The sequence below is a fragment of the Dermacentor variabilis genome, chromosome 8 (assembly GCF_050947875.1).
Source record: "Dermacentor variabilis isolate Ectoservices chromosome 8, ASM5094787v1, whole genome shotgun sequence".
In the NCBI taxonomy this organism is placed as follows: Eukaryota; Metazoa; Arthropoda; class Arachnida; order Ixodida; family Ixodidae; genus Dermacentor; species Dermacentor variabilis.
Window position 1 is genome coordinate 73,172,014 of NC_134575.1, and position 21,467 is coordinate 73,193,480.

Genomic DNA, 21,467 nt, shown 5'->3' on the forward strand with positions numbered 1-21,467 from the left:
ATACGCGCATTCCAGACGGCGCCGAGAAGATTGTTCTCCGACCACGTGGCGGCCTAGTTAAGCTTGCCAAATATGGAACAGCATATCTGACTGACATCATCAAAATTTCGGCGGGGATTAACCCACGCGAAGGGAAGGAACATATAACTCCAAATATGAAGCAGCACTCCATTCACGTGATCACTACGAGTGCGGAGAGGTAGCTGAAGTACGCGAGCGTGAAACACCTCATGTTCGATGGTGAACAAGTGGAGACTTTCGCCTACGTGGCCACCCCCTAGCACTGCGGAAAGGGAGCCATCCACGGGGTTCCACTCGGATACTCCACCGAAGAAATTCTGTACCGCCTAGACCGCAAGGATAACCCCGAGAATTGAGGCGTCCACAGGCTGGGCAAAGATTCACAATCGATCTTTATTCTCTTCAAGGAGAAAGAAGTGCCAAGATGGATTTACCTCAACGAGGCACCGCACAGATGCCAGCTGTACCATAAAAATACGAAGTGTGTGTCGCCTGTGGCCGACTCGGGCATCGCGCTGACGTGTGCCCGGACACGACGAACATCAAGTGCCGTGGCTGCGGCCTCGAGTACCCGTCAAGTGACCACAGGTGTGAGCTGAAATGACAGCTGTGCGGCAAAGGCCACACCCTAGGAGACCCCAAGTGTCGAGAACACTTCCGCACTCCCTACGAAGTTAAGAAGCGACAGTGGGAGAAGATGGAACAAGCAACGACGTCTGGTGGGGGACATCATAGTCGACAACGCGAACCCAAAGGGGGAAAAGACTTCAAGTTCCGCGAGGAATCTTTCCCAAAACTGGAAGCAAATCAGAGCAGACCATCGCCGCCGCCCAAAGGACGCTCCGGTTCCCGTGCCAGGAGCCAGTCCAGGGTGTGCTCGAGATCAAGGGACCCTGCCAACCCATGGAGACGGGGTAGGAGCAAGGAGCGTAAGGGTGTGAATTTTGCGGGCAAGGTCTCCCAGGAAAGAAATCAGAGGGATAAACGGGACGAGGAAATTCAGAAATAAAAAAATGAACGAAAAATTAACGGGGATAGTCGATTCGCAACGGTACGAAATACAAAACTTAAAGAAATCACAGGGGCAGGCAACCCCTCCTCCGCAACAACCCATTAGACAGATGACCCCCCAGCGGCACGTCAACAGCCGCAAGGAGAGGATAAGATGGTCACAGAGGCGTCCCTCCCGCCACCAACGAAATGCAATATTCAAGACGCCGACCCTATTCAGGCTATAGAGAAAAGGGTCGAAAATGTGGAAAGGTGAGAGGCCAAGATGAATGAATGTATGGACCATATCAACATACAAATGCAAGCTGTCCTCGGGGCAGTTCAGAAACAGGCCGAGGAATGCCAAAGGCTAAGGAATGAGATGGTCACCATGAACGGGTGGCAACAGAATATGGAGCAGATCGTCACGCAACTGCAAAATGGCCAGGCGCGCAAATGAAAATCAAATCTGGCAGTGGAACTGTCGCGGCTTCCGGCGCAAGCGGTCGATCCTGCAACAGTACCTTCCGCTATTAGATGAGACTCCTTTGGCGATTGCCCCCAAGGTAACTGGAGGACCCGCAAAACTGTCGGGCTATCAGGCATTTCATAGTGGCAGGGGGGAGAAATCCTCGGTCACAACGCTCAGGAAAAGAAATATCGCGGCCATTGAACACGATCTAGAGTCGAGAGAGATCGAGAACATTTTTGTCGATATTCTAACCAGATAACAGAAGGACCCTGGTTTATTCGTTCTAAATTTATACAGCTCAACCAGGCACAGGAAGGGGAGGTTCAGGGCTCTGCTTCGCAAGGCCCTCAAAATTTCAAACAACCAGCCGCTGTTGATAGTCGGGGACTTTAATGCACATCACCAGGAATGGGGGTACCCGCACCAAAGCCCGAAAGGCAGACAGCTGTGCGAAGATACGCATGACATAGAGCTCACTCTGCACACGGACCCTGAGAGTCCAATGAGGGTGGGCAATAGCGTTAGTAAGGATACATCTCCAGATCGGACATTCTCGAAAAACATTAAAGATCTAGAATGGCATAATTCGGATCAAAATTTGGCAGCGACCACTACTTAATTATTTCCATACTTAAAGAAGGCCTTCAAATGCGCAGGGCTCGCGCGCTGGCCGTCGTTGAATCGGATAAGTTTAGAGATATCAGAAGAGCGCAGGAACTGGGGCCCATCAAAAACATCGAGGAATGGACGACGGCGCTCAAATCGGACGTTAGAAAGACGACAAAAACACTCGAAGGGGATAACGCCCCGGAGATAGCGAACAGCCGTCTTCTGCATATGTGGGAAGCTAAGCAAAGCATGGAGCGTCATCTAAAAAATCAGAAATTTAACCGCAACCTCAGAAGAAGGATTGCTAGGCATATTAAGGAAATGGAAGATTATACTTTTACATTATGCGAACAAAATTTGGCCAACAAGTGTGACGAAATGGAGGGGAGCATGAACCTCTCCAAGGCGTGGAACACTTGTTGGACCCCACAAGCTCGAAAACTCAATCCGGTATAAGATTGGCAAAAGCTAGACACGCGTTCGTAGGGAACGATGATTATTTCATGAAGAAAATAATTGAGACATTCGTGGGGGAAACATCGCGAACTCCACTTCCAAACTATGGTGGAGCGCCTAACGAGGCGTTGGACGCCCCCATCACAGAAGCAGAAGTGAGGGCAGAGACTGTAAGACTCAGAACGAAGTCGGCCCCGGGCCCTGACGGGGTAACGAACAAAATGCTCAGGAACTTAGACGATGATTCTATTAGTTATCTAACGAAGTACATGGGGGAATGTTGGGATAAAGGTGAGCTCCCACAGCAGTGGAAGACGGCAAGCATTATTTAATACCGAAACCCGGGAAGCCTCCACAATTGGAAAACTGACGGCCAATTTCCTTAACTTCATGCGTGGGGAAATTGATGGAGCACGTCGTCCATACCAGACTGATGGGCTTCATGGAGCAGGCCGATCTGTGGTCACATGAGATGGTCGGGTTCCGACCTCACTTATGTACGCAGGACGTCATGCTCGAAATCAAACATGATATAATAGACTCAAGGTCTAAAGATGCAAAAGCAATTCTGGGACTGGACCTCACTAAGGCTTTTGACAGCGTACAGCATGAGGCGGTCCTGGAAGGGCTGAACAAGATTAATGTAGGTACCAGGACATATCGATAGATCAGGGACTTCCTGACGGGAAGAACTGCTTGCATGAGGTTCCAAACGCTGGAATCGCCCACAATTGAGCTTGGGAGTAAGGGTACGCCCCAGGGATCAGTGCTGTCTCCCCTACTCTTCAGCGTGGCTATGAGAGAACTCCCCGAGCAATTGGCAAAGCTCGAGGGATTAAAATTTAGTATATATGTGAATGATATCACCCTCTGGGTCAACCGGGGAAGTGACTAAGCCGTCGAAAGCCTGCTCCAGGCCGCCACCGACTTCATAGTCGATTACGCGGCCGAGAGAGGCCTAGCATGCTCGCCGCAGAAATCAGAATTGTTTATATACAATCCGAAACACTTAAGGTGCAAGGCACCGTCGGAGATCAAAATTAATGTGGCGGGTAAGGAGGTACCAATAGTCGAGCAAATTAGAATCTTGGGCCTGATTCTCCAGTCACACGGCCACACGACCACAGAACTGGCGGAAGCGGTGCGAACCTCTCAAATTGAGAGACTTAGCACCACGAGGACAGAAAGGGCCATATTGGCCAAAGGTGGAATAAATCCGGACAGAGGCCCCACCCTGTCCGGATTGGATTGGATTGGAATATGGAAGTGAGAGAAAATCTGATTATCCCCCCCCCTGCCAAAAACATGCACCCGGAAGATTGCAAAGACAGGAGGCATAAACGAGCCAAAGCATTAAAAATTAGATTCGGTAATATTTCGGAACATGAAGTGGCCTATGTAGACGCGGCAGGAGGTAGGGGCAGTTTTACGTTGGCAACGGCCGTCAGCGGCCGGGGTATTCCCGTGACCGCTGTAACTCTGTGCGGGCGCAACATAGAAGTTGCCGAGGAAATTGCGATCGCATTAGCATGCGCTGGAACGGACGCGAAATTTGTGATCAGTGACAGCAATACTGCCATAAAAAATTTTAGCAAGGGAAGGATCTCGCGCTTAGCGGCCAGAATCCTAGGCCAGAGAAAGTTAGAAAGAAAAATTCAAATAATTTGGACTCCGGCGCACGAAGCCGTCCCCGGCAACGAGGCGGCCCACGAGCAGGCTCGAGATCTCTACCGCCGAGCCGCTACGGGGCCCCTCCATGACCGAGGGGGCGGAGAGCGCATGCTAAAATATGGGGAGATCATGCAGCATTATAGATTGGCTCGTAAACTGGTATCCCTGCCAGACCCAAAATTAAACAGACAAGCAGTCGCGTGGAGACGACTACAAACTTATACGTATCCGCACCTGGTTATGGCGAACCGCATGCTCCCCGAGGCCAGGAGCGATAGATGTAAGCTTTGTGGGGCGAGAGAGATCCTCGACCACACAATATGGGAATGTCCGTACTCTCCCGGGGGAACGCACAAAATAGGTAGTAGAGACACCTGGGAGACCCTGCTGCGCAGCTCGGACTCTGAGCTCCAGCTCCCGCTCGTCCAACTGGCTGAAGAGGCTGCTGGGACCCAAGACCTCCCAGCCTGCATCTGAGGCGGCAGCACTCGCCCCCTGACCTGCGTGTCGGGGGGTGGGTAGACGATCTTATCCGTTGGAAAATAAAGTTTATTCTAGCTATCTATCTGTACCATATGGCACGCAATAACTAAATCCGGCGTCCTCATCTTCTACTTCTACTTCAGCGCCCGCCTCTTGCCGAACGCGTGTTCCAGTCCCAACTTCTTTCTCAGCGCTGGCTCGTGACACCTAGCGGCATTGTTCCCCCCAAAACAAATGCATTGACCCGATGCTTACTAAACTAGAAAGTGGAAGTGTGGAATTCGTTTGAGATCGGATTGGCGCCGCCTTAACGCACGAAATGCGGCTTGAGGCGAATAACATGCACTATCTCTGAGTGGTGGTGTCGACGCCGAGGCGACGCGGCACCGACGGGAATGACCTCATACTTCACTTCAAAAGCGCGTCGTATCACTTTGTAGGGTCCAAAGTATCTACTAAGCAGCTTCTCAGACAACCCCTGGCGACGGCCTGGAGTCCACACCCAGACTTGGCCACCTGGTTGGTACTCGTATTGCTGATCTCGAAGGTTGTTGCGTCGCACGTCTGTACTCTGCTGCTTCAGGATGTGTATGCGCGCGAGTTGACGAGCTTCCTCGGCGTGTTGAGTAAGTTGCTCGGCGTCGGAAGTAAGTGATGCATCGGTGTCGTGCGGGAGCATAGCGTCTAGCGTGGTCTGGACCTCGCGCCCGTAGACAATATGGAAAAGTGTGAATCGAGTGGTTTCCAGAATGGCGGTGTTGTACGCGTACGTAACGTATGACAGGGCTTGATCTTATGTTTTATGCTGGACGTCTACATAGATAGACAGCATGTCAGCAATTGTTTTGTTTAGCCGTTTCGTCAGTCTGTTGTTCTGCGGATGATAGGCAGTCGCCTTGCGATACTGCGTACAGCTCAGCTCGAATATCAGGACAGGACGACAGCGCACCGGGAATGGCACGCTCACGCTGGTTCTTGTTACAGGGCGCTATCACCTAGGCAGTCTGTTCTTGGCTTGTTCACCCAAGCCAGAACTTTGGTGTCAAGCTATCACCACCACTGTCTGCATCACAGCGCTGGAGGCCGGTTCTGGACGAAGCTTGCTACACCAATTGGCAACCCGGGCGTGCGACGACTACCCTCGACACAGCGTGCGGAAGCCTTAAATGCCAGCCCTCAACAGCGCACTTCGGGCACGACAGCGCACCGGGAATGGCACGCTCACGCTGGTTCTCGTTACAGGTCAGTTGCCTGAATAATGCGGCGTATGTTAGGAGCAGTAACTACTGTTTATGTGCGGTGTCGTGCCCTGTAGAACTTCATGAGTTGTTTAAGCGGTTTTTTCTGTTGTATTCCAACATTCACAATGCTTTTTCTGCCCTTTTGCTCATACTTTCTGGAGACGTGGAACCAAATCCTGGTCCAATATCCAAAACTGAAGCTGATGCATTTGCCCGGGCTCTAGAATCTATTCGAAAGCTTGAAAATGGTCACGCTGCTTTAATCGCCGAACTTAAGGAGACGAAAGAAAAGCAAGAGGCAGCTAAAAACGAAATCAAGCTTCTCAGTGCAAAAATCATAAAATTAGAATCCGCCACTTCTTCGCATTCCAGAGCCGAAGCCGGGACAAATTCTGATGCTATGAGCAACATTTCCGAGCAATTTGCAGCCATATCTTCAAGGTGCAATGACACTGAAAATAGACTACGCCGCTCGAATCTCTTGTTTTTTGGAATAGATGATGATCGCAAAGAAGATTGGGCTGTGTCCGAGCAAAAAATTATCAAGTTTTGCTCAGAAAAACTTGGCGTTAACAAGACAGCTCAACAATTCGAGCGCGTGCACCGTTTGGGCAAACATTCGCAAGAAAAACGCAGGCCAATCATAGCAAGGGTCACTTTTTTCAAAGATAAAGAGCGTATCTTGGCTTCAGCACCTAAACTTAAGGGATCGACGTTTTCACTCCGCGAGGATTTTTCTCCCGCAACGCGACAAGCGAGGGGGAAATTAATTAGCTTTGGCAGGAATAATAACAAGGCATTTAAGTTGCATGTCGACCGAATGCACATAGACTCTGAGACGTACACCTATGATGCTTCAACCGATGCAGTTGTCATGGTAAACAGATAGATCCGGCACAATACGCATGTGCGCCATCACCAAAAACTAAATCAAACGTTTACTTCTTCATCCTTATCATTATCGTTTGCTAACATCCGTAGTATTATGTCAAAGCGCGATCTTGTTTCTTCTTTTCTCGACAATTGCAATTCGGATGCTCTTGCTTTTACCGAAACCTGGTTAAACCCTGAAATAACTGACAACGAAATTTTCCCCGGTAACACAACCTACAACATATACAGGCGCGACCGAGATAAGGAAAGAGGGGGCGGTGTCATGATAGGAATTAAAAAGAATATCACATCATTTGTTGTTCAAACCCGTACTAACCTCGAAATCATTTGGGTAGCCTGCTCTGTATCAACCGTGAAGGTACTGCTCGGTAACTGTTACCGTGCGCCGGATTCAGATTTTTCCTTCGTAATTGCATTACATGACAGTATTAGAGAGGTAATTAGTCTGTATCAGGCAGATGTAGTGCACCTATTCGCAGATTTCAATCTTCCTTTAATCGACTGGGTTAATCTATCCTCTTCGTGTCATATGTACAGAAGCTTTGTTTCCTTAACATTAGATTTTAACCTATTTCAAGTAGTTAATCAACCGACTCGTAATTCCAATCTTTTGGATCTCATTTTAACAACAGCTCCAGAAACTGTCACACATATAACTTACTTAGATGGATTCAGTGATCACCAGCTACTCCAAGTGACCGTCGATATTCCGTGCGCGTCCAGCGGTTCCACAACAAAGCAAATTAGAGACTACAATAAAGGTAATTATGATATCATCAATTTAGAACTAGACAACTTTTTTGTTGATGTATTGGAGCCATCCTTTTACAGCAGATCTGTCAACGCTAATTGGGTTCTGTCCAGAGATAAGTTGTCTACATTGATTGAAAAGCACGTTCCTCTTGTTACTATTACTAACGATAATTCCAACCCATGGTTTACTAAACCTCTTCACAGAATGAGAAACAAGAAAAAAGGCCTATATGAAAATGCAAAGCGTGTACAAACAACATTGGCTTATTATAAATACAAAAGCTATCTAAAAGAGTACTGCACAGCTTTATTGGTCGCCAAGAATAAATATTTTTCAAAAGACTTACCGGGAATTCTTACAAGCAATCCAAGAAAATTCTGGAACATAGTTAACCCTAGTAATAAGGGCAGTATTATTTCATTGCAGGATAAAAACAATACACCTATTCCTGACATTAAATGTCGGACAGCATTCAACTCATTTTTCGCATCAGTATTTAAAAGAGAAGATGGTTGTAACACACCTTTTGTACCCGATTTTGATTTCCAGTACATGGCTCCCATCACTATCACTTTAAAATGCGTAGTCAATCTTATAGATAGCCTTAAAATGTCTTCATCCTCTGGTATAGATGGTATAAATTCTAAAATACTAAAAACACCATACTAGTATCAAGCAAAATTCTGCTACACCAACTTGACCAATCGCTTACAACTGGTATGCTTCCTACGGACTGGAGGATAGCAAAAGTAGTTCCTGTCTTTAAGAAAGGTAACAAGAGTTCTAGCGATAATTACCGTCCTATATCACTAACGTGCATTTGCTGCAAAATGATGGAACACATTATCGCATCCCATATATATTCTCATCTTGAACGTAATAGCTTTTTTTACCCGAAACAGCATGGTTTCCGAAAAGGATTTTCTTGCGAAACCCAACTACTATAATTCACGTCAGACTTACACTTTGATATGAACAGTAATAAACAAATTGACTGCATCTTTTTGGATTTCTCGAAAGCATTCGATCGTGTAGCCCATAGTTGCCTGATATCAAAGCTCTTAGCAATTAAACTCGACTCACTAACCCTATCATGGATTCGTAATTTTCTTACTATTCGCGAACAGTTCACTGTTGTTGCTAACTTTTCCTCTGGCCTCTCTGACGTCACCTCTGGTGTACCTCAAGGCAGTGTACTTGGGCCTCTTCTCTTTTTAATTTACATTAACGACTTAGCTAACAATATATCATCTTCTGTACGATTATTTGCTGACGACTGCATTGTATACCATTCGATTAACTGTCCCTCTCACCACGCGGCACTCCGAAATGAGCTTGCACATATCAGTGATTGGTGTGCTACTTGGCTCATGTCCCTAAACGTGTCGAAGTGCAAAGTAGTTTCCTTTTCTCGAAAAACTGTTAACTCTGACTTTTCTTATCATCTGTATTCTAACATAGTTGACCACACCACAGAATATAAGTACTTAGGAGTGCTCCTTGCACACAATCTTTCATGGACTAAACACATCACCTCCATTTCATCTAACGCCTCCAGATCATTAGGATTTCTGCGCCGCAACTTAAGAAGTGCGCCTTCACTACTACGAAAACTAGCTTACGTAACTATTGTACTGCCACAAATTCAGTACGCCTCTTGTATATGGTCTCCTCATCAAAATTACCTCATCGAACTCCTGGAGAGCATCCAGAATAGCGCGAGCCGTTTCATTTCTAAATATCATAGCAACCAGTCAAGTGTAACTCAAATAAAAATCGATCTTTCATTGCAACCGCTAACTACTCGCCGTGATATTCCCCTTCTATTATTATTTCATAGATTTGTTCACACAGTTGGCCTAGCCTTACGAAACCTGAAAAAGCATCCTCGACGTCACAACGACTGAACAATCAGTTCAGCTACACCCGAATTTATGGCAACACACATGCTTTTAATTTTTCAGCTTTGCCCCGTGCGGTCCATTTATGGAACGCACTACCAGATACCATTGCATGACAATCTAAACACACTGCTTTTCGCAATCTGCTAACCGATCAATATGCCGTTTCAACCGTCTAAACACATCATCTCTTTTGTAATTTTCTTGCATTTTTTCTACAATGTTAAAGAATTTTAGTGCTCCCAATTTTTTACAATACTTACTACTGTATAACATGCAAAAACGTTTACAATTTTATTATGCTGTTATGTTGTTGTTTACCATTTGTTGTTATTGCACTACATATTGTATTTGCTGATGTATTAATTTTCCATGTTCTGTGCGTACTCCTTTCATTATGCTGATGTTTATTTCTTTCCCGATTCCATACTAATATGTTACCGCATTTACCCCCTTACACTATGCCTTCTCGAAGGCCTGTAAGGTACATGTAAATAAATAAATAAATAAATAAAAAAAATAAATAAATAAATACATAAATAAATAAATAAATCAGTTGCGCTGTAAAGGCAGTGCCTCTGTCGGTGATGACATGTGATGGGGCACCATGTCTGCGGACTATATGATCGATAAAGAACTGGGCAAGTTCGTAGGCCGTGGCCCTTTGTACAGCTTCCGTCTCGGCATAGCGTGTTAGATAGTCCGTGGCGACTATAATCCACTTGTTTCCGCTGGCTGACAAGGGAGAGGGTCCCAGAAAATTCATGCGGATTTGATCAAAGGGTGCGCTAGGTAGTGCGATGGGTTGGAGTAACCCTCTGGGCTTCAAAGACGGCGATTTCCTCCGTTGACACTCACGGCAGTTTTGCACGTAACGCTTCACCGTGGTAGAAAGTCTGGGCCGGCAGTAAATCTGGCGTACTCTTGCAAGAGTGCGCGAAAATCGCAAGTGTTCAGACGTGGGCTCATCATGGCAGGCTAGGAAAATGTCATCACGGAGGGCGGCAGGTACGACCAGTAGATACTCTTTGTCACTGGCACTCGACTTTTTCGTGTAGCGGACACCCTTTCGGAGGCAGAAGGTCGAGAGACTGCGAGAAATGAGTTGTAGTATTGTAACATTCTTGCCTTCAAGTTGATCGATGATAGGGCGTATTTCAGCGTCCTCGCGCTGTCGTATGATCAAGTCAGATGCGGTGAGGGCCCCAAGGAATGCGCTGTCTTCGTCCATGTCCTTATCGCAAGTTTTGACGGGAACGCACGACAGCGGGTCCGCATCTTCGTGTCTGCGGCCCGATTTGTAGATGATGGTAACATCGAACTCCTATAAATGGACACTCCATCGAGCCAGGCGCCTGGACGGGCCCCTTAAGTTGGCTAACCAACACAGGGAATGGTGGTCTGTCACCACCTTGAAAGGGCGACCTTAGAGATAAGGCCGAAATTTCACGATGGCCCACAGAACAGTTAGACACTCTTTCTCAGAGGTGGAGTAGCTGATTTCGGCGCGTGAAAGAGTGCAACTGGCGTAAGCGATCACTCGCTCGACGCCTTCCTGGTGTTGAACGAGTATAGTGCCAAGACCGATGTTGCTTGCGTCGGTATGCACCTCGGTGTGAGCGTCCTCGTCAAAGTGAGCGAGGACGGGTCATTCCTGCAGGCGTTGCCGTAACTCGGTGAAAGCTGCGCCCTGCTGATCCGTCCAAACGAAGGGTGTGTCTTGTGGCGTGAGGCGTATGAGTGGTTCGGCGATTCGTGAAAAATTAGCAATGAAGCGACGATAGTATGCACACAGACAGAGAAAGCGGTGTACTGATTTCTTGACACGAGGAGTCCGAAAAGCAGTAACAGCAGATGTTTTGTGTGTGTCAGGCAGGGCGCCTTTGGCGTGCACAACATGCCCGATAAACTTCAGTTCTTCGTAACCGAAATGATACTTTTCTGGCTTTAGTGCCAAATTAGCGTACCACCTCTAAATGCTTCAGACGTTCTTCGAAGGTCGCCGCAAACACGACGACGTCATCTAAGTATACTAAACAGCTGTGCCACTTCAGACCCGTCGGAATAGTGTCCATCATTCGCTGGAATGTGGCCGGTGAAGAACACAGGCCGAATAGAAGCACTTTAAGTTCGTACAGTCCGTTCGAGTTAACAAAGGCAGTTTTTTCGCGATCTCGTTCGTCAACTTCGATTTGTCAATATCTGTCTTCAAATCTATGGATGAAAAATACCTGGTTTTCCGCAGCCAATCTAACGAATCATCGATTCGCGAAAGCGGATAAACGTCTTTTTTGTTGCGTTATTAAACTTTCTATAGTCAATGCAGAACAAGCTTTCCGTCTTTTTTTTGACGAGGACCACCGGCGACGACCAAGCGCTTTGAGATGGTTGCATGACGTCACCGTGAAGCATTTCTTTCACTTGTGCATCAATCACGTTGCGCTCTTTCGTCGATACGCGATATGGCAGTTGTCGTATGGGACGAGGATCGTCATACGTGATTATTCGGTGCCTCGTCATGGGAGTCTGGCGTACCTTAGGAGATGCGAAGCACTCCTTGAACCGAAGGAGCAACACGCGCAGCGCTTTCTGCTTTTCCTCCGAAAGGTCTGTATTGATGTCGATATTGCTGGGTGTCTGAGCTGGTTTCTCATTCGTCATAGACGCAGAGCATTGAGCAACGTCTGTTATGGGCTCAGCGAAAGCGATAGTAGTACGGCGAAATAGGTGCCGATGTTCCTGGCTGAAATTCATCACGAGGAGCGCCGAAGGTCCACCTCGAAGCATAATGAGACTGCAGGCTGCACATACACCGTCAGTCAGCACAAGAGACAAATTGCCCTCTCCAACAGCTTCGCCGTCACGCGGATCGTCGCATACGACCGCTGCCAGAACACTTGCGCATGGTGGTACAGTTACACTGTCGGCGTAAACGCGAAGCACGTTACCTCGGCAATTGTCGCGACTGTTCGCTGCTCATTCTGTCGAAAAGTCACTGTGCGCTCCCGGAGGTCTATAATGGCACCGTACTCTCCTAGAAAGTCTACGTCCAAGATGAGGTCCCGAGAACAATCGCGGAGTATAAGGCAGCTGGCTGGAAACGTGTACCCACGAATTTCTACTCTGACCGTGTACATGCCCGACGGTGTTACGATATGCCCGCCAGCAGTACGAATTTGCATTCCCGACCAAGGCGTGATAACTTTTCTAAGTTCCGTCCCTAATTTTACGCACAAGCTTGAGTAGTCGGCACCCGTGTCCAATGAAGCACTAACGTGGCGGCCGTCGAGCACAACAGGTATGCCTAGCGAGAGTTTGTCGCTCAGTTCGGCTGCTGTCGTCTTTGAACCGTGCTGAATAGACCGTCGTTGCGTCGATGGGAGGTCTTCGGAAGGGCGATTATCAGCGGCCTCGCCCCCAAGGTCGCTTTTCTTAGCTTTTCCGGCGAGGGCTTTGCGATCGTCTCTGCGCTGCCATTGGAGGGCTTGTAGGAGCTGGGGAAGATCACCTGGGAGACGGCGAGCGCGACTGCCGCCGCGGGAACAGTGGCATACTCTGCTGGTTCAGGTATTCTTCAATCGCCCTAGGCTTTTCGCCATATCTGGGCCTTGGTGAATAAGCGCCAAACCCGTGCAGTCCGAAGGGATGGTTTGGGCACTCGCGGTATACGTGACTGGCTTCGACGCAGAGATAGCACAGAGGCCTTCTGTCCTGGGTACGCCAGACGTCAGATTTCCTTTCGAGCGGGGGCCGATCCTCCATACGTTGGATCGGCTGCACTGATGGGAGCGGCGGGACGTATGACGTGGCGTAAGAGTTGGCGGGGACGAAATGGATCGCAGCGGGGACACGCACTCGCCCCAAAACTCCCGATACGACGGCCGCTGCAACTGTGCTGTCACAGGCGGCGCACTGCTGCTTGGAACGGGACCTCGGATCGCTTTGTGCACTTCATCCCTCACAAGGGCAGAAATGGAACCTAGCGTAGGCTGAGGCGGGCAGGTGAGCTGTTGAAGCTCATCACGCACCACAGAGCAGATAATGTCTCGGAGAACGTCCACGTTTCCAAAGCCAATTACGTCCGTCAGTGAAACAGCGTTCGCGTGCCTGTCATACGGAGCTGAGCGCTGGTCTGAAAGTGAAGTTGCGTTCCATTGCCTTTAATAGAGAGCTGAGCGCTGGTGTAACACCTTTTCCATCGTGGTGGCTTCGGTTAACAATTCAGCCACGGTCTTCGGCGGGCTTCAAACAAGGCCAGCAAATAGATGTTCCTTAACTCCGCGCATTAGATGGCGCAGCTTCCTTTCCTCGGATATTGTTGGGTCCACCCGACGGAAGCGGCGCGTCATATCCTCGATGTATGACGTCACGCTCTCGTTCGGCAGATGAATGTGGGTTCGGAGTGCCCATTCGGCTCGTTCACGGCGATCAGCATTGGTGTAGGTCTCCAGCAAGGCACGACGGAACTCGAGCCACGATTCGATGAGCTCTTCCCGATTCTCGAACCAAGTGCGCGCCCCGTCCTCCAAGCTGAAGTAGACGTTCCTCAACGTCGCCGCATCGCTCCATTCATTTATCTCGGCAGCGCGCTCAAACTGAACTAACCAGTCTTCTACATCCTCGAAGATATCCCCGTGGAACGCTTTCGGCACTCGGGGATTTTCCAGCAGATACTGAGTTGCCGTTGGGGCCGTACCTTGCCTACTGGTCGGTAGGGACGTCGACGTTCCTTCCATACCGGTTCGTGGGGGCGTCGATGTTGTTGCGGAGACATGATCAAACTCCGGAGGCAATCCTCGGATTCTCCTGCTTGCCCGGTGAACAGGTGTGTTCACTAGTAGAGGACTGGTACTCATGCTACCAGGAGGGGTTTGTGGCATCGGATGAACCGTGCCCAGCACCTGCACCAGTTTTGTCACGAAAAGACAATGGAAGGTGTACCCGGCGCCGGCGTTGGCGAGGCAGACAGTTGTACAAGATGGCGTGCAAAAACTCACGCCGGCGTCCTCAGCTTCTACTTCTACTTCAGCGCCCGTCTCTTGCCGAGCGCGCGTGCCAGTCCCAACTTCTTTCTGAGCCCTGGCTCGTGACAAGTAGCGCAATATATATATATATATATATATATATATATATATATATATATATATATATATATATATATATATATATATATATATATATATATATATATATACATATATATAATAACGCTGTAAAAACCGTTGGTGCAATCCCACGAGACCTGTCGATGGTAAGGCGCTAGGATTTATTCAGTTTTGCGTCACAGTGTATTGTCACTGTCAAAACAAGATATGTAAAGTGCGTTCACTGCAGTGGGGCTCTTCGGTCGCGTTTCTCTAAGAACATTTGGCGCAATCAGTCACCGCTCCCGAAAAAGTGCACGCGCCCTGCGAATTGCATGGTACGCTGATGCCTGCTACTGCTGAGAAAGGTGTCATGCTGCAACCAGCGCTCCTCTCTCGCCCTTCTTTCTGGACACGCTGCACGATTAAGTTGGACAGCCTAGAAGTCAGCGTGCGTACTCCGAGAGAAGAACTGTGGCGTACCGGTAGCTGCGAACGCTGATAATTGTTACCTCGTTTGCCAGACACTCAACGGCGAATACTGTGTGAGCCAAGTTGGAGACAGGTTAATTGAAGTGCGGCACACACGAAGTGTATTCATGCTCGAAGGAGCGTTGGCGTGAAAGGCGCTCGGTGGACGCAGCGCATACCAAATGCTCTTGAGGAACAGCTTGCAAATGAATCGCGTTCCTGTCCTTGAGGAACCACTGCGACGTGGGTTTAATTCCGCTCAGCATCAGAGATATTTGGGGGATAATTTTTATCATTGTAAGACTGCCCATTCCTACTGGAATATACGTAGTTGCTCAACATGGCGTAACGTACGTTCATTGAGGAGCGACACTCCCTTCCACATACGCACCCTCTGTGCTACGTTGGCATCACAGAGTATTTTTAGACACTGGTGCCTAGCTAGCGTAGTTCAGCAACCTACAGTAAACGAAATATGATGTGAGCAAGGGAATGAGATATGATGTTAATATTGGCATCTGAGGCGTTGGCAGGCCGGATATCGGTATTTTGTTTTCCTTTACGCACAATAAATGTTTTGGTGTACCGTATGTGAGCAGGCACGGCCAGCACGTCAACCGTTGATTTTCTCAACAGAAGGATCGGCCCTCGATATGCAGATGTCCTTGCCATGCCTCCGCAAGTCGCTATAGCAGGACGTTTTGGCTTCTGTGGCAGTTTCACTACCAAGCGTACAGCATACAGACTGAGTGGACATATGGGCTAGTTGTGGTATCTGGCAAAAAGCGTCGCTAGGTTTCTCGTGTTCAACGAAAAACTGGGTACATCTTGTATATTTGGCTCTATCTTCGGAGCCTGCAAATAATTAGAGTAAGATTATGGAATTGTCTGTAGAAAGAAATGTGCGTCCTTGTGGTTTCTTTCTCTGTCGTGTTTTTTGCATTTGATCATGTCATTAGATGCGTCAACAGGCGGCGCTGTCACAGTTAAAGCTTCGGCTGCGCATTTATTCTACTGCTGCTGGCCTTCTCTCGGCACCTGTACACCTTCTCATACTAGAGTGCGCTGCAATACATTGTTTATGTATCGGGCAGTGTTCCAAATATGTAAGGAAAACAGCAGAAAGGTCACAAGACGTTCTGCGCCGTTCTATCTTACGTCAACACGGAGAAGTTCAGCAGAGCCACTTTTTTCCGCATCCAATAGAATCAAAAGTTGCGCTCGTTTTATGCAGCGGTTACGTAGCGAATAGCCGCTATACTCATCGAAACAGTCATAAGGTAAAAGAAAGGGTATTCCGTTCGCGGTGCATTTTTCTCTGATCTTTAACTACATGGAAGGTAACTATGGACAAGCGTAGTCGAGTGAAACCTAGCTAACCCGCTGACGGATATTGTGTTTGGCTACATCTCGGGGACTGCTGTTCGCTTTATGGAAAAATAAGAAGCTGGAAATTAGTTTTCGCTGAAGGCGTTTGAATGCTTGCTGCACGGACCAGTGGGCTAGGTTATAGAACATTGTGCTCACCTGTTGTTCTTGGCTAGACATTGCAAGCAGCCTGGAGCTTCACAATGCGCGGAATCCCCATTGAATGAGCGTTGTGGTTGCGCAAAAAGCACGGAAAGCGCTCTTTTCTGCGCGCTGACTGCTACGCCACCAGGCACATTTTATATTACACAGAAAAATATTGTTACGGAAGGATGAGAGAAGTGAGAGAGGAAGAAGAAGGTCGCGATACCCTGGCTGCTGCGTGTTGTTCCTAGTCAACCATTTAAACCCCATTCACTCTTCTTGTATATACATTGTAAAAGAAAAGTCTTATACTCCAAACAACCCCTTAACATATTGCTGGTGGTGCGGGGTACCACGGCTGGAAACGGAGCTCCGCAGTGGTCGTCGCATCACCGTCCTTACTAGAATGACGGTGAGCGTTCGGGATCAACGTGGTTACCGCCTCCAACGTCACCATCGCCCGCTACGCCACTGTCCCCGTCGGTTGTGGTTGTGCAACCCAAGGATCCCGAAACTTTGTGCGGGACTGATGGGGCCGAAGTTGAAGAGTGGGTGGCTATGTATGACCGTGCGAGCCTAATCAACAGATGGGACCCCACGCTTATGCTAGCTAACCTGTTGTTCTACCTAAGAGGCACGGCAAAGGTATAGTTCAAGAACTATCAAGACGAGCTGACCAGCTGGGACCAAGACAAACAGAAGTTAACAAAGTTCTTTGGCAAATCAGACCACCGTAAAATTGCCGCAAAACAGGAACTGCCTTCTCGTGCCCAGTCCCCCACAGAGTCCTATGTTTCGTATATCAAGGACGTGCCGGCGCTTTGCCGTAAAGCCGATCACGACATGACAGAAGCTGAGAAGGTAGGGCATGTATTCAAGGGAATTGCTGACGGCGCCTTTCCTCTGCTCACGTGCAAAAGGTGCTCTACAGCTGACGCTATCATCAAAGAGTGCCGACAATTCGAGCAGGCCAAAAGCCGACGCGTCCTGCATCCATTCACCAGGCTTCTCAATACTGCCGCAACGTCGACGTGTCAGCCCGCACATCAGCATGCGTAGCCATCAGAGGACGTGGTGCCAATCCTTCGACGTGAACTGGATGTGATGGCCTCCGCAGCTTTCTGTTCGCGTAGTCCTGATGCTACCCCTTTTTCAGTTCCCCTCGTGCAAACCATCGTTCGGCAGGAAATTGAAAACTTTGGGCAACATTCTGTTTGTGCTGTCACAAACCCCAGAACGAAAGAACGGCCTTCTACTATTTTTGCTCAACCGCGTCACTTCTCTCCGCGTTATCGCAACCCGACTGAGTGGAGAACCGCAGACGACCAGCCGATATGTTTCACCTATCGCCGCATTAGTCATGGTGCCACATGCTGCCACAACTCGTGGCCCTCAACACCTCACACGCCGACCAGCCTGAGCCGTTTTAATGAAAATGCCTGCAATGTTTCGCAGACCGCCGGGTCTAACAGTGCCGACAACCCTACCAGGAACACGTGGTACAGTCGCTCACCATCGCCCCGCGGACTCCAGTCTCGCTCACCAGAAACACGTCGCAGATCTTAACATTAAGTCACTTACGACGCCTTGACCGCACAGCCACAGATTGGCAACCATGATTATGTCCTTCGCCCTATCATCGACGCGCTTTTGAACCGAAACGTTGCTCAGCCGCATACACCGGTGACGATTACTAATAAAAACGTCGTTCTTGCCCTTCTGAATTTCAGCCTGTGCCCTCAATTGCTTCCAGCCGGCATGTTCTTGGCCAGCGTTTATAATACTTCCGAATTTGACATTGAAAGTCTGAATGCCGATAGCGGTTTCTTAGCACCAATTGCCGCTCACAGCTCTGGTTCCCTAACGGATGACTTGGTGAAGATGATTGCATCTGACCTCACCGCTGGACAGGCCACGGACATAGGTCCCCTCCTCGAATCGTACCTTGATATCTTTGATTTCAGCGACAAGCCTTTTGAACAAACATCTGCTGCTCACCACCGTATCAACACTAGAGACACGAATCTTATTCGACGCCATCCCTATCGTATATCGCATGCTGAACGTCGAGTCATCCACTCAGTAGTGGACAAAATGCTCCGCAAAGGGGTCATCGAACAATCAGCCAGCCCTCGGGTTTCGCTTGTCGTCCTCGTGAAAAAGAAAGATGGTACTTGGCGTTTTTGCATCGATTATCGCCATTTAAACAAGATAGCCCGAAAAGACGTCTACGCACTACCACACATCGATGACGCTTTGGACTGCTCGCACGGAGCTAAATACTTCTCGTCCATCGATTTTCAATCCTACTACTGGCAGATTTCGGTCGATAAAATGGACCGCGAGAAGATGGCCTTCGTCACTCCGGATGGCTTATCTCAGTCCAAAGCCGTGCCCTTTGGCCTATGCAATGCTTTTGCGACATTTGAACGTATGATGGACTCTCTTCTGCCTCTTCTGCGAGGCTACAAATGGACCAGCTGTTTCTGTTACCTTGACGGCGTTATTGTTTTTGCCAATGTTCGGCAGCCACCTTATTCGACTCGCTGCCATTCTTGCGGTCTTCCGAAAAGCCGGCCTCCAACTGAGCTCCACGAAGTGTCAATTCGGGCGCGGCCAGATACCGTGTTGGGACACCTCGTTGACGCATCCGGTGTCCAACCAGATCCGGAAAAGTTATCGCCGTACGTAGTTTTCCTGTGCCAAGTTTTGCTTCTGAAGTGCGCTGCTTCGTCGGCCTGTGTTCTTAGTTTCGCCATTTCGACAAAAAACTTCGCCGACGTTGCTCCGCCTTTGACAGATCTTCTAAAGAAGAACACGCCGTTCTCATGGGGCAACGAGCAAGCTCACGTGTTCGCCGCTCTCATCAGGCTTCTAAACACCCCTTCCATATTTACCCAATTTAATCCATCTGCACCAACCGAAGTCCACATTGACGCAAGCGGCCACGGCATCGGCGCTGTCCTTGCCCGACAGCAGAATGGTACCGAATGCGTGACAGCTTACGCCAGCCGCCTGCTGTCACTTGCTGGGATAAATCGCTCCATCACCAAGCGGGAGTGCTTGGCTTTAGTTTAGGCTGTCGCCAATTTCCGGCTATATTTGTCCTCCATATTTGTCCTCTGACCATGCCCTCTGCTGGCTGTCTTCCCTCCGGGACCCCACAGGACGGCTTGGTCACTGAGCTTTGCGGCTCCAAGAATTTTCATTTGTTGTCAGCTATAAGTCTGGATGTCTGCACAAGGACGCTGACTGCCTCTCGCTTCACCCCAGGGATCCTCCCTATCCTGTTGGGCACGATCCGGTGACTTGCGTGATGGCTTTGACTGACATGATCGACATGCGCGCTGAACAACAACTCGACGCATCGTTATAGTCCATCGTCGCCGGAGTGCAATCTGGCAGTACCGACGGCACGTGCCCCATGTTCGTGCTGCATGACGGCATCATCTACCGCCGTAATATCAATCCTGACGACCCTGAGTTGCTCCTTGTGCTTCCTCGTAATCAGCGATCTCTTGTTGTCAAACTTCGCGATGCACCGACGGCGGGACACAGTTTTGCGGACATATGACCGCTAACGATACCGGTTCTTCTGGCCGAGTCTCTACCGCTCTGTGCGTCGTCATGTCGCAGCTTGCGAATAGTGTGAGCGCCATATAAAACCTCCCGTGCCACCTGCCGACCAACTCCGTCCAATTGATGTTCCATCTGAAGCATTCTTCCGGTTAGGCGAAACTAGAGCGAATACAACGACTAGAGGGAATAAGTGGATCGCTATCGCTACTTGTGGTGTCCCGTGTCCACTTCAAATTTCCCGCCTAGGCGCCGCCTTCGTCGGCGAACATTGGACTGCTCTCCTCTCCCCTCCCTTTTTTCTTTTTCCCCGTGCGCCCTCACTCTCGTTTGCTCCCTCTCGGAGTGCCATCATAGAGAAAGGAAATGGTGCCATGTTTACGCGACCCGCGACCTAGGCTTAGGCGGCGCCGCTGGCTGGCTCCGCTCTTCGAAGCTCCGTTTTCGCCTCGCAGCCACGGACGGCATGGCGTCGCAAGACCGCAAGACGCCCGCTGCTCAAGTGAGTCCGGACAAATCTCTTTTCGCAGGCTCTGAGAAAATGGCAAGCTCTGTGCAGTCACGGCATTCGTCGCGCTCAGCCCGTTAGGAGCGTTCGACCGTCTCGACAACGCCAAGCATGCTCGCCGCCAGAGCAAGAGCGGAGGCCGCCGCGGCGCGAGTACAGGCTTCTCTTATGAAGAAAGAAGTCGCGGTGAAACTGGAAAAGGCAAAACTGAAAGAACAAGAGAAAAATGCGGCCGCGGAGATCGAACGCAAGAAAGTCGAGCTGGACACTGAGTTACATGTGATGCAGTTGGATAGAGAAGCGGCCGCCGCGGAAGCACAAGCAGAGATCCTGGAGGCTGCCGTAGATCAGCACGGCGGGGAGTATCACATCTGTCAGACTGTCAAGGAGGTATCCGAAGACCGCGCTCAACGTACCTTTGACTACGTGCTTGACCAGGCTCACATGCGCATCGGCCCGCGCGAGCAATCGCAGCGGCATGACGGCGTAGAGCGTTACGTCTCTCAGAACGTTGATGAAGCACCTGAAGACCACGCTCCATGCACTCCAAACGCTCACAACCAAGGTATCGCCCAGAACATTGCTCGTCAGCAGGGAGATGAAGCTAACGCCCCGAACTGACCGCCATGGCAAAGTATCTGATTCGACGCGACCTCGTGAATACCTCACTTACGAAGTTTGACGACTGCCCTGACAACTACCGGGTGTGGAAATCTACGTTCAAGGGAATGATACGGACTCTCGAGGCCACGGCAAGCGAAGAACTTGACCTTCTCGTGAGATGGCTTGGTACCGAGTCGTCGAGCTATGTAAAGCGGCGGCGT